This window comes from Phyllostomus hastatus, unplaced genomic scaffold, assembly GCF_019186645.2.
Source record: "Phyllostomus hastatus isolate PE091 unplaced genomic scaffold, TTU_PhHast_1.1 phas_scaffold_193, whole genome shotgun sequence".
Lineage (NCBI taxonomy): Eukaryota > Metazoa > Chordata > Mammalia > Chiroptera > Phyllostomidae > Phyllostomus > Phyllostomus hastatus.
Window position 1 is genome coordinate 7,060,607 of NW_025334015.1, and position 12,085 is coordinate 7,072,691.

Genomic DNA, 12,085 nt, shown 5'->3' on the forward strand with positions numbered 1-12,085 from the left:
CATTCGTTCGAGGTCCTATTGCATCCATGTTTCTGCCCCTCACCCCACACGTGAGTGGAACGCAGGCCAGAGATATCCAGGTTGCTTTCGGGTCAGGCTTCCTGTTCTTTTGGTTCCACTCCAGAGTGTTCCAGGAGCGAAGGGAACCTTCACCCTCCCACACTGGCACACTGGGGTACAGAATTGCAGGTGACACAAATTAAAAGCAACAACTCTCTGGGCCTAAACTGGAAACATTTGCCAAAGTTTCCTGTGGCTTCACTGCCCCCAGGGACTCTCTCTCTTTGGAACTCTCATGGCCCAAGGAAAGGTTCTTGCCTGCCTTCTATTTTATTTCTTTAAAGGGAGCTAGCTAGCATAATCTATATAACATAAGCCACTATTCTCGAAAAGCTGACTGGCTTATTAAAAATATATAACATGCATTTTTAAACAAACAGAATTGACATTCTGCAGGAGAAGTGCTGTAAGAAGGGACAGACACTGCAGAATATACCACTTCCCATTCCTCCTCTATCTGTCCCTGCACATCTCTCTGCTTAATGAGCGTTTTACTTTTCAGAACTCAAATAGGGTTTTATTCAGATACGTAGTCTCTTCAGGTTGACACAGATGAATCAAGCACACTGATTGGTCTTCTAGTTGGCCACAAAATCACAATACTTGAAGATGCACAATCTCTATTTCCAAACTTGGGACAGTGTGGCCTATGGGTTGGGATCCAAAAAGCTAGATATTACACTTAATTTTCCAAATTTTCTAACTGATGCATGTGTAGATTGAAAAATTAACACTAAGGGAAAGTCAAAATTATTATAATGCTTTGGATATCATTATCCTTTAGTTTTGAGTAATTACAGAAATATAATAGCAAATGTTTATTGACTACTGTCCTCTCAGAACTTTGATAATAGTATTAAAATTATTACATTTGTATATTCACCACAGTCTATCATTTTTAAATCATGATTTACATTTATGAATGAGAAAACTGATGCACACAAAGGACCAAGAGTTTGCATAAATTATAGACATATGATGGAACTCTTGTACCTCTTACTAAAATATTTATTCTCTTAACCAGTATATTACACAAAATTCCTTTAATGGTATAAAAGCTAATACATTTTCAGCATTTTTTTTTGTTTTAAAAATTGATCAATCCATTCGCACTCTCTGAGAAGTTTCACCTGGACCCAACAGGGGAGGGCTTTGTTCACGCTCAGTTTGGTGGGAAGAAGAATGACCTTTGAGGCTTTGCCTGTCTCTGGGATTCCATGATCCCTACGTTATATATGGGGAGGAATTTGCAGGTAAATCCATGGGCTGTAATTTCTGCACTGCCAGAATCTTTGCTCCCACAACAGTCATGCTGGGAGCCTGGGGCTGACTCACTCCATTCTTCAAAAAGATACCAAGCTCCCCAGACTCTCTCCTGTTAATTTACAATTTTAATTTATACTTTTCCACGGGTGATACTGAGACAGACATGGTCATGAGTAAATATGTCAGGATAATCTATTGAAACGAATTAAAACGGTATGTGCTTGGGAAACATTTTAATTTCATCTAGCTCACTTCTTTGCCAACTATAATGAACAAATCAGGAGGCTGAGTTACAAAGCTGTGCAGGATGTGAAGGAAGGGGCAGTGGAGTAGAAGCCAGGTGACAAATAATGTGAATTGATCCGCATGGCTTTACAGAGGCATCCCTGGCTGGCTGCAGGGCAGGTTCTGAGACAGCTGTCTAGGACAGGAAGGCAGGTGTCAAAGCCAAAGCCTTTGTTATCATTAACAACCCCTCATGGAGTTCTGCACCAATGGCAAAGACCACAGTGGCAAGGAACATGAGGCTGAATGATGGGAGACTTTTATTATTCTCAACTTAAAATACATTTTTCTCCTTTACCCAAGTGTTCATTGCTTCTGAAATGGCTTTGTCTTATATATCTTTGTCTCCAGGACTGCCTTTTAAGACAAAGTCACAAAAGGAAAAGGTGGAAAAAAGGAGGCGACTCCAAATATCACATGGCCATCCACCCATGACTTGCCTGGTTCTGTGGAGAGATCTTTTGCTAAAAATCTGTGCTTGTTTTTCAACTACCCCAAAATGCACCCTTACCACTGCCTCTGAAAAACAGTTTTATCAGCTGCCAAAAAACAGTTTTATCAGCTGCCGATGTCTCCTCAGGTTGGGAGTGAGGCCCTTGGAATAATTTTCACTTTTCCTTAGCGCCCTGCAGTATATGTGCAGTAAAGGTCTCTCAAAGAAACAGAATGTAGAGCTCTGAAATGGCGACCTAATGCAGTTCATCCCACTGTGATCCTATCCGCAGTCACCCCATTACTCTCCTCTCCCTCAGCACTCACACAGTTTGCATTTGATTTCTGTAATGTCTCAATCAGCTTGAGAATGAAATGTTCTGGGTATCTGGTTCATCTAGACTGAGGGTTGTCCTGGCCTGCAGTGAAACTGCCCGGCAAGGACACCGCTGCCTGAGCTATGGGGCCTGTAGACCAGCTGGATTCTCTTTCAGGTGTACACAATTGTATTGATTGATCTCTCAATTACGTGTTTTTAGAAATACAGCATTTTACCAACCACTGGTCATCAATCTAGAAACCAGCCCATCAACCACAGTGTCAACACACTGTGCACGAGGCCTGATAAAAATACAAAGTTAAAATTCTCTCGATGGCTTTTGCTGAGAAAATCAAGCGTAGAGGGAAATGAAATCTTACTGCAGAACTCTACATAGGTCAAGTACAGAATACTTCCGAAGAGTGAGAATTTGGGGGGGGGGGGGAAATGAAGATCTTATTAGAAGTAAAATAACCTACAGGTAGATTGGAAAAACACTGGCTTGATTTGCTAGATAATGCTAAAAATGTAAACCTCAGGTTATTTCTAATCTCTTGTATTAACCTGCAGAATAGCCTGTCTTAGAATGGCTTCAACAGCCCTCAACGGAATCACATTCTTCATCGATGTAAAAATACAGAATGAGAAGGCTTCAGTACTCTTTGGGAAATGATAAGCAAATGGATTCAGTACCACTTGCTTAAACTAACATATACACCCAGATAACAGAAATCAAATTATATTTTTCCAAGGGAAGCCGCAGAGTTCTTTGACAGTAGTAATAGAGCACTTCTGTTTAGAGAATGTTTACTATTTGCCAGGTACATTCCTGACTCACACGCATTACTTCATTCAGCCTCAAAATAATATTAATAATATTGGGAGGTAAAAATGCTCATCCTACTTCACAGATGGGGAAATGGAGATTCTGAACGGTTAGACAAAATGCCTGTCCTAAGGGCTGAATATAATACAACCATTTCTATCTAATCTCAAGGCTTCCTTCTTAGCACCACAATATACTGTCTCTCTAATATTCAACTTACATATCATTAAAACTCATAAAGAACTCTCTTGTATTACCATTCTCAAATTACAAGGATCCACCCAGATGATCCATCTGACTTCAAAGTTAGTTAAATCCCTCATTGACGAGGGCCATCATTGCATGGTCGCCACATATTTCTAGTACTTTCCACCATGTGTAGTTTCTTTTATTCCAGCTCATTTGCTCAGGGGCCTCATTAAGACTCCCAGTGTAGCAAACCCAACAGTTTCTTTGTATCCATCAGCCCCTCCTATGATCACTTATCCTTTTACTCAATCATTTTTAATTTCTTGAATCCTTGGCTTGTTCTCTCCTGCTCATCTGGCATACTCCAACATTAGATGAACCCAACTATCCATATTGTCTCTGCTTGCAGCTGAGCAGCTGAGCAAAGCTGGAGAATATCCTCAAAGCTGGCACAGCATTGTCACCATAAATCCTTGCCCAGCAAGGACAAATGGGACCTAGCACTGCCTGTGCATCCTAGTACAACTCCCCAGTAATTTCACTCTCATTTTTATGCAATGGCTATTTCACTTTTTCTTGCATCTGCTTTCCCCTCTGTCTTACTCTCTCACTTATTTCCAACTGATAGTTTTGCCCTCTACTTTGGACAAAAATAGGTGTCACTCAGTAGCCCTCTTGCTTTCTCATAGCCAGGTTCACAAACATGTGTGTGTTCCTATTATGTTTGTTCTTCTCTTACGGCAGAGCAGATGAAGCACCCCTACCACGATGTGCTTTAAATTCCACCCTTTTCACCTTTGTTGCAATTTTGCTCTGTTAGTTATCACCTTTCTCCTGCATTATCAGTTGTTCTCATTCAATAAGATTAATCTCATTAGTATATACTTATATATTAGTATGTAAGAAGCCTCAGGGTCTTGTCTTATTCACAGTTGCATCTCTAGTGGATAAAATCAGGCTACTTAAAGGGCAGTGTCCGGCACATTAGCATAAGTTCCAAGATTATTAGAAGTGCAGAATTTTGGTCCCCACCCAGACTTAGTGAATTAACAAGATGCACGGGTAATGTATGTGCACATAAAAGTTCAAAAAGTCCTAGCACCCAGTGGTTCCCAAGTGTTTCCACACTGAAACCAAGAAACAGAAAGCAAACAAAAACCCTTGGAATAGCCCAGTGCCCTAGCTTTGTTTCTCTCCCTTCTTTCATGGCCAACATTCTTGGAAGTGTTTTCATCAAGCACCACACTCTCTTCTCACTCCTCACCGCCTTCTTCCTCAGGCCCTCACCCCTCCCTGAAGCTGCGGGCCCTCTTGTCTCTTGACAATTCTCTCATGGCGACAGGAGTACAATAGTCCCTTTGCTCATTCTTCAGCTGCTTGTCCTGCCACAGTTCATTCTCCAAAAGAAGTCCAGCACAGTCCTGTGTGTGAAAAGCAGAATTTAAAATGAGGCATGCCTCTATTTCAACCTGTTCAGTTATTCCCCATTATGCCTGCGAAATGAAGACTTTTTACTGTAGAGATATGCACCTCCCAGCCGCGTGCAACCCACTTGTTTTCCTATACGCCTCGCTTGGGCCATTCTGGCTTGCATTCTGTCCCTTACTAAAGTCCACCTTTGTCCCAGGGACTGTTCTCTTTCTAAAATGCTCTATAACCAACCCATATACGTGGCATTCTCAGTTTTCAATCTCAGTTTTCAATCTTAGATTAATTGCCACTTCTGGAGACAGGAAAGCCTGTCTTTCAACTGTGTGTCTGAGTAGGGCTTCCCACCCATCCCCTGCAGGTGACCATTCTGGTGGTTGCCCAGCTCAGTTTGTAGTAGTATACGGATACTCTAAAGTTTTGTTGATTGCATGGGGCTCCCACAAATCTGAAAGTACCATGCTCAGCATCTTATCCTAGGGGCCCAGTAGCATGTCTGGCACAGAGTGGGTGCTTAATAAAAATGTGTTAAATGAAAGAATGAATGAATGTCTGCTTTTGATTATATTTATGAAGGTGATAGGGTATTTTTTAATGTTCTTAGTATTCTGTCATCCACTTGAGATCAAAAGAATCTTTAAGGCAGGCCCTATCTCTTATGATGATTTAGGTCACTCTTTTTATTTTGGCCTTGCCTGTGTCTCCTTGGAAAACTAATGAATTTATTTCCCAGCACATCCAGGGAATTTTCAGAGTGACTTGAGTTGTGAGAGGAAGCTAGCTCAGTCATTCATTGTCTTCAGAGCATGCCTTTGCTTGTTTGCCTACCTTTTCCTTTCATAATGAGGCTCAGCTACCCTAGGCTTTACCTTCTGTTACCATGGTAAGGATTCTCCTCTTCTCACCTCTCATAGCCATGCAGTTTAACTCCTCTTTTGTGGCTGAAAGCAATTTCCACCTCTTTGTTGAGCCATCCTTCCACATAAATCACTCCCTTCACTTTCCTGCACCGTATCAGATGCTCCATTCCGAACTGCCGTCAGGCTGGCTGCCTCACGTGGGTGGTGAGGTGTGTGAAGTTGCTGTCTGTATTCAGGTAGAGCCCTTGCTGTGCCGTGGGGGCCGGAAGTGGCCCCTACCTGCTTCAGGACACCATGAGCACTGTCCTGATGGACTCATATATCATCGGTCATGGCTGAAACCACAGCACATCCTCCTCCTGCAGATGATTTTCTGCTTCAAGTGACACTGTTTTTAGGGTAACCCACACCGTCTTTGTTTTGCTTTAGATACTCTACTTTTCCCAGGGCCCTCATTCTGCATGTACTTGATAAGTTTCTTCTTTTCTCTTGATATATTTCTTCTTATCTCTATCTAGGGATAACACCCCTCCCCTTCCTACACTCAAGCACTCATGCACGCATATACACATGCACACACCAGCACCCTCGCTTGCATTACTGTGACTCTCCATTGCTACGGCTGTTAGTGCGGCACCGTCTTCCACGGAGAAACAACGCGCAGGTGCCCTGTGCCCAGCAGCCTTCACAGTCAGCGTCTTGTGCGCTGAAATATTTCCATCCTGGGCCCTCTCTGAGCAGCTCCAATTCCTCCCACTCTTCGACGGAGACTCTTGGGTCTGTTCCCTACCCATACCTTATCAGCAAATGTTAGCTGTAGCAGAGTTATTACCCTTGTTGAATTTTCAACTGCGTGAATCATAAAGTTTTCTCTTAGATAATTTAGGGTCCTTGATAATGCTCTGGAGTTGGCTATGTTTGTAACTCAGGAGTCACAGAGTAGTCAAAACTTCCCAGGAGAACAGCTTTGTACAATTTAAAATACTATGGGGATTGATCTAAAAATGTTTTATTTTAGCTTGTCTCCTCTCCTTTTCTTTAAAAAATCCATTTATGACTGGTCTTTGAATCCTCTAAAGAAAGATCTCCCTCCCACTTTTCAAACAAGCATTTTTAATACATTTTGATACATGTAAGGTTCTTAACTACATTTTAATTACCTTTCAATTTATGAAAAAAGGTAGATAACAAAACAAAAGCTAAACAAAAACAAAAACCTAACATTATGGGTAAATTTAAAAAGAAAATTAAAAATTGCATTTTCAGGTTTTAACATACCAGTGTACCACCTTTGTCAGCATTTCTTAAGTGGGGGACTCTCCAGGGCTCATTTTAAAGGCAGAGGGCATGGTGGGCAGAGACAAGGTTCTTGGGATTCCCAGGGGAAGTTATTTTTAAAAATTCATATACATAAAATCATAAAACTAGGTATAAATGCCTTAACCATATACCCTTATAGACACTAAAATCCAAAATTATAAATCGTATACATATAGAACCACTAAAACTAAAATCTGCAGCATCAATGAATGAAAAAGGTGATGTCTTATTAAAATGAATGTCCAAGTGGCAATGCGAAGGTGGTGAGAGTATCACTGTTCGCCTCAACGTGTGCCGGATGACAGCCAAGCACGCCTGCCACACTAGTTCAGTCCAACCTCGGGAACCTTCGTCACTAGAGTGCTTGGCACCATTCAGCTTTTCTTGGCGTGAATTTATGATGGCACAGTGAGTCCACCTCTGCATTTTTCTCATTAGGCTGAGACAATGAAAGAAATGCTCATCGATGACACTGTCATCATAGACACAAATCTGAACATTGAAATCTCATTGTGGTCACTGAGCATCCAAAGTACAGGGTGCAGCCAAAGTAGGTTTACAGTTGTAAGTACATGGAATGCAATTTATTTTTATATTGCTATTTATTAATTATTGTACTCTTTCTTTGGATTATAACTGTAAACCTGCTTGTGCCCACCCCAGTATATACAATGGAATATTACTCAGTCATGAAAAAAAAAATGAAATCTTGCCATTTGTGGCAAAATGGACAGGCCTGAAGAGTATTATGCTAAATGAAATGTGAAAGAAAGATAAATACCATATGATTTCACTTATATGTAGACTCTAAATAACAGAATAAATGAGCAAACAAAACAGAAACAGACTCGTAGAGAACACACTGATGGTTGTCAGGTGAGAGGGGTTTGGGGGGATAGATGAAACAGAGGAAGGGATTAAGATGTACAACTTCCCAGTTATGTGGGTTCTTCTGATGCTAGTATGAAAAACATTGCCCATATCTTTTAATAATTGTTAATATGTATTTGTTGTCTACTACATGCAAGGTAAACTGTGGGGGGTGCTGATGATACAAAATGGAGCCACCGACAAGGTTCTTATCCATGTGGTATTTGTACTCTAACAAATTAACTGTGTAAATAATTAAATCCAGTCTTGTAAATTCTGTGACATCCAGAATCTTTGATGTTAACATTAGATTACAAAGAGATGTAGAGGTTTAGAATGATGAGTCTGTATTAGAGATTAATCTGTTTACCAATATGTACTTGTTAAGACAGTGAGGAATGCAACATATTTTACATATTATTCCAATAACAAGGGTAGAAATCCCTAGTTATTGGCATTTTCTACTTAACTTTAGTGGCTCAAAATGCCAACTGTCACTTCTTTGAACACTAACACCTATAATGTTATCCACATAGGAGAGACTGTGAGTCTGATTTAGAGGCTTGCTCTCCAGCTACCTAGATGATCTAAATGTTTTCGTAGCTCTCTGTGTATGTAAGTGAGATGTGGCTTTTATTTTTGAGTTAGACACGATTTTCAGATGAACATTGTATTGCATCAGATTTAAGGTTGTAAAAACCTCAACATCTGGCATGCAGGCCACCATGGGGCATCTTCTGACCATTCTGTCTCCCATACGCTCCTCATCCCCACGGCTCACTTCATTCCTTAGTCGGTTTTCCCCCATTACTTATTTTCTGAGACCAATATGCTTATTTACTCACACACTTTTGTTGTCTCACTGGACATACCTTCGAGGGGCATGACCTTGCCTTTTCCCAGAATTTTCAACTCCTAGAACATTGTCTAGGACACAGTAGACACTGATTGAATATCTGCTGTGTCTATCATGGCACTTTTAAATTTTGTGTTTTCAGAGGCAGAATGTAAAAATGAAAAGTAACAAACACAAACAAAAAATTAAAGCTGGCCAATTTTCAGGAAGGTTTTATTATTTTGGTTAAATTCCCACCTATCCCTTGTCTAGTTTATTTAAGGCCACTAGTGATTCTCACACAGGAGACTCAGACCAGCAGCACTGACTTCAGCTGGGAATATGTTAGAACTGCAAACTGGCAGCCCACCTCCAACCCACTGGAACAGAAGCCCTTGGGTGTCAGGTTCAGTGATCTGCATTTTAGGTGATTCCGTTGCACACTAAAGTTTGAAAAACGCTGCCTCAAGGCATGGATTTCCCCTAACTCAACCTCCTCCTCTGAACCAAAACAAATTGACCCTGCATTTCCCCCCGAGTTCCATACTCAGTGGCATGGGAAATGGTGCTTTGCCTGCCAGATCCTTTTCCTCCGATGTTTTTCAGGCATTTCCTTGCTCTTTCTGATTCTTTTTTCTATCACCTCTCCCTGTACATGGCTAGCAGTGGTTTAGGCATATACAAAATCACTTTCAAATATCCATTTTGTTCTCCTAAGCTATTTTATCTCTTATGAGAAAATCAAATTAGTACCATAAATGTGAGGGAAACTGATGGGATAAAGCCAGCTTATTCTGGCTGACCTTGTTACATGGATTCTCAAGCCCCAAACACTTTCTACAAAATTTTTCAATTACAGTTGACCTGCATTATTATACTAGTTTTAGGTGTATAGCACAGTGCTTAGACATTTATATATCTAAGTGATCCCCCTAGTAAGTTTAGTGCCCCCTGACACCAAACATGGTTATTCCAACACTACGGACTATACTCCCTGTGCTGTACTTTTACATCCCTGTGACTATTCTGTAACTACCAATCTGTACTTCTTAATCTTGTCCCCTTTTCCACCCAGCCCCCAACCTCCTCCTCTGTGGAAACCACCAGTCTGTTCTTTTTATCTGTGAGTCATTTTCTGTTGTTTGTTGATTTAAACCATACCCCCACCTCATCTGTAGAAAAATCATCTTTGATGAAACCAGCCCCTGGTACCCAAAAGGGTTGGGGACTACTGCTCCAGGTCTATGTACGCTGTCTCCAATGGTAAGATTTCATTGTTTTTATGGCCGAGAAATATTCCATTGTATAGTGTACCACCTCTTCTTTATGTAATCATCTATCCGTGGACACTTAGGTTGCTTCCATATCTTGGCTATTGTAAAGAAAGCTTCAATAAACATAGAAGTGTATAAAGATTTTCAAATCAGTATTTTGGATTTCTTTGGATAAATACTCAGAAATGGGATTGCTGGGTCACATATTGTGATATTTTTAACTTTTTGAGGAAAGTCCATACTGTTTTCCATAGTGGCTGCATCAATTTATAATCTCACAAACAGTTCATGAGAGCTCCCTTTTCTCCACATCCTCACCAACGCTTGTTGTTTGTTGATTTATTGATAATAGCCATTATGGCAGGTGTGAGTTCATATCTCATTGTGGTTTTAATTTGCATTTCTCTGATGATTAGTGATGGTGAACCTTTTTTCACATGTCTGTTGGCCATCTGTGCCCTGTTTGGCAAAGTGTCTATTTAGGTTTTCTGTTCATTTTTTAATCAGATTGTCTTTTTTGGTGTTAAGTTGTATGAGTTCCTAATACATTGTAGATATGGATCCATTAAGGAATATATCATTGGCAAATATCTCCTTCCATTCAGTAGGTTGTTTGTTTTATTAATATTTTCCCTTACTGTGTAAAACTTCTTAGTTTGATTTAGTTCCATTTGTTTATTCTTTCTTTTGTTTCCCTTGCCTAAGTAGAGATATCCAAAAATATTACTAAGAACAATGTCAGTATGAGGGTTTATTACCTAACTTTTCTTGTGGAAGTTCTATGGTTTTGTGTCCCACATTTAAGATTTTAATCCATTTTGAGTTTATTCTTATATATAGTATACAAAAGTAGTCTACATTCATTTTTTGTATGTATTTGTCCAATTTTCCCAACACCATTTATTGAAGAGACTACTTCTACCCCATTGTGTATTCTTGCCTCCTTTGTCATAGATTAATTGAACATGTAGGTATGAGTTTATTGGGCTCTCTATTCCATTCCATTGATCTGTTTGTCTGTTTTTATGCCAGTACTATGTTGTTTTGATTGCTGTAACTTTGTAGTATAGTTTGGCATCAAGTAGCATGACACCTCCAACGTTGTTCTTCTTTCTCAAGATTGCTTTGGCTATTCTGAGCCTTTTGTGGTTCACACAAGCACTTTATTTTTGAAGAGACTATCACAGCCCTCAAGTACAGAAACTCTAGTGCCAACCTGTCCAAGTTTCAACTCCCTGCTCTGATAGTATTAGCTGTGGACCTTAGGAGTCCTGAACCTCTCTGTGTTTCAGTTTTCTCACCTGTAAAATGTGCATAGATCAAGTGATTTAATATAAGAAAAGTTTGTAAAGTTGTGCCAGTCCCAGAATAAGCACTATATAATTTTTGACATTTCTTGTCATAGAGTTATAATGACTTCTGTTATCAAGGGCCAATAGGAAGGTTTAGCTTTGAATGTGAAAATATTTAATACTTTTAAGAGTTCTCAAGAAATTAGAAAGTTTTCCTGACCAGCATGGCTCAGTGGGTTGGGCATTGTCTCTCAAAGAGAAAGGTCGCCAGTTCAATTCCTGGTCAGGGCACATGCCTGGGTTGTGGGACTGGTCCCCAGTCAGGGCATGTATGAGAGGAAACTGATCAATGTTTCTCTCTTACACTGATGGTTCTCTCTCTGTTTCTCTCTCCATTTCTCTCTCCCTTCCCTTCTCTCTAAAAATAAAGAAATAAAATCTTTTTAAAAATCAGGAAGTTGACATGAATATTTCTCAACTTTCCTCTTAGATCCCTTTATTTAACATGAACAATTCTCTTCCATGTGCTTGTTGTTAATAAGAATCCAGGACATTGCCATAAACATCAGGAAAGGAGCCTGATTTGGCAGAAACTTAAACATATTTTTTAAATCCTTCCCTACCTCTTCTTACTGCTATTCAGAGGACAGTTAAAAAAAAAACTTATTATGATAGAAGAAAGCAAGAAGCATTAACACTACTCTTTCTTCTGAAGCACAGAAACATGATGAAGAAAATAACGGTCCTCAACTAGCATTCTCATTGTACCAAGTTTCTTTATCATCTATGAGGCTCCAGGACTGTGTGGACTTGATGATTCAGCTCTGCC

The 12,085-nt window shown here is 40.0% G+C and overlaps 1 protein-coding gene across 4 annotated transcripts in view; it reads left to right on the forward strand.

Moving 5' to 3' along the window:
* The window catches only part of OPCML (opioid binding protein/cell adhesion molecule like), a 1,099,555-nt gene that overhangs the window by 849,984 nt on the left and 237,486 nt on the right, over nucleotides 1–12,085 (forward strand). The gene's annotated exons all lie outside the window — the stretch shown is intronic.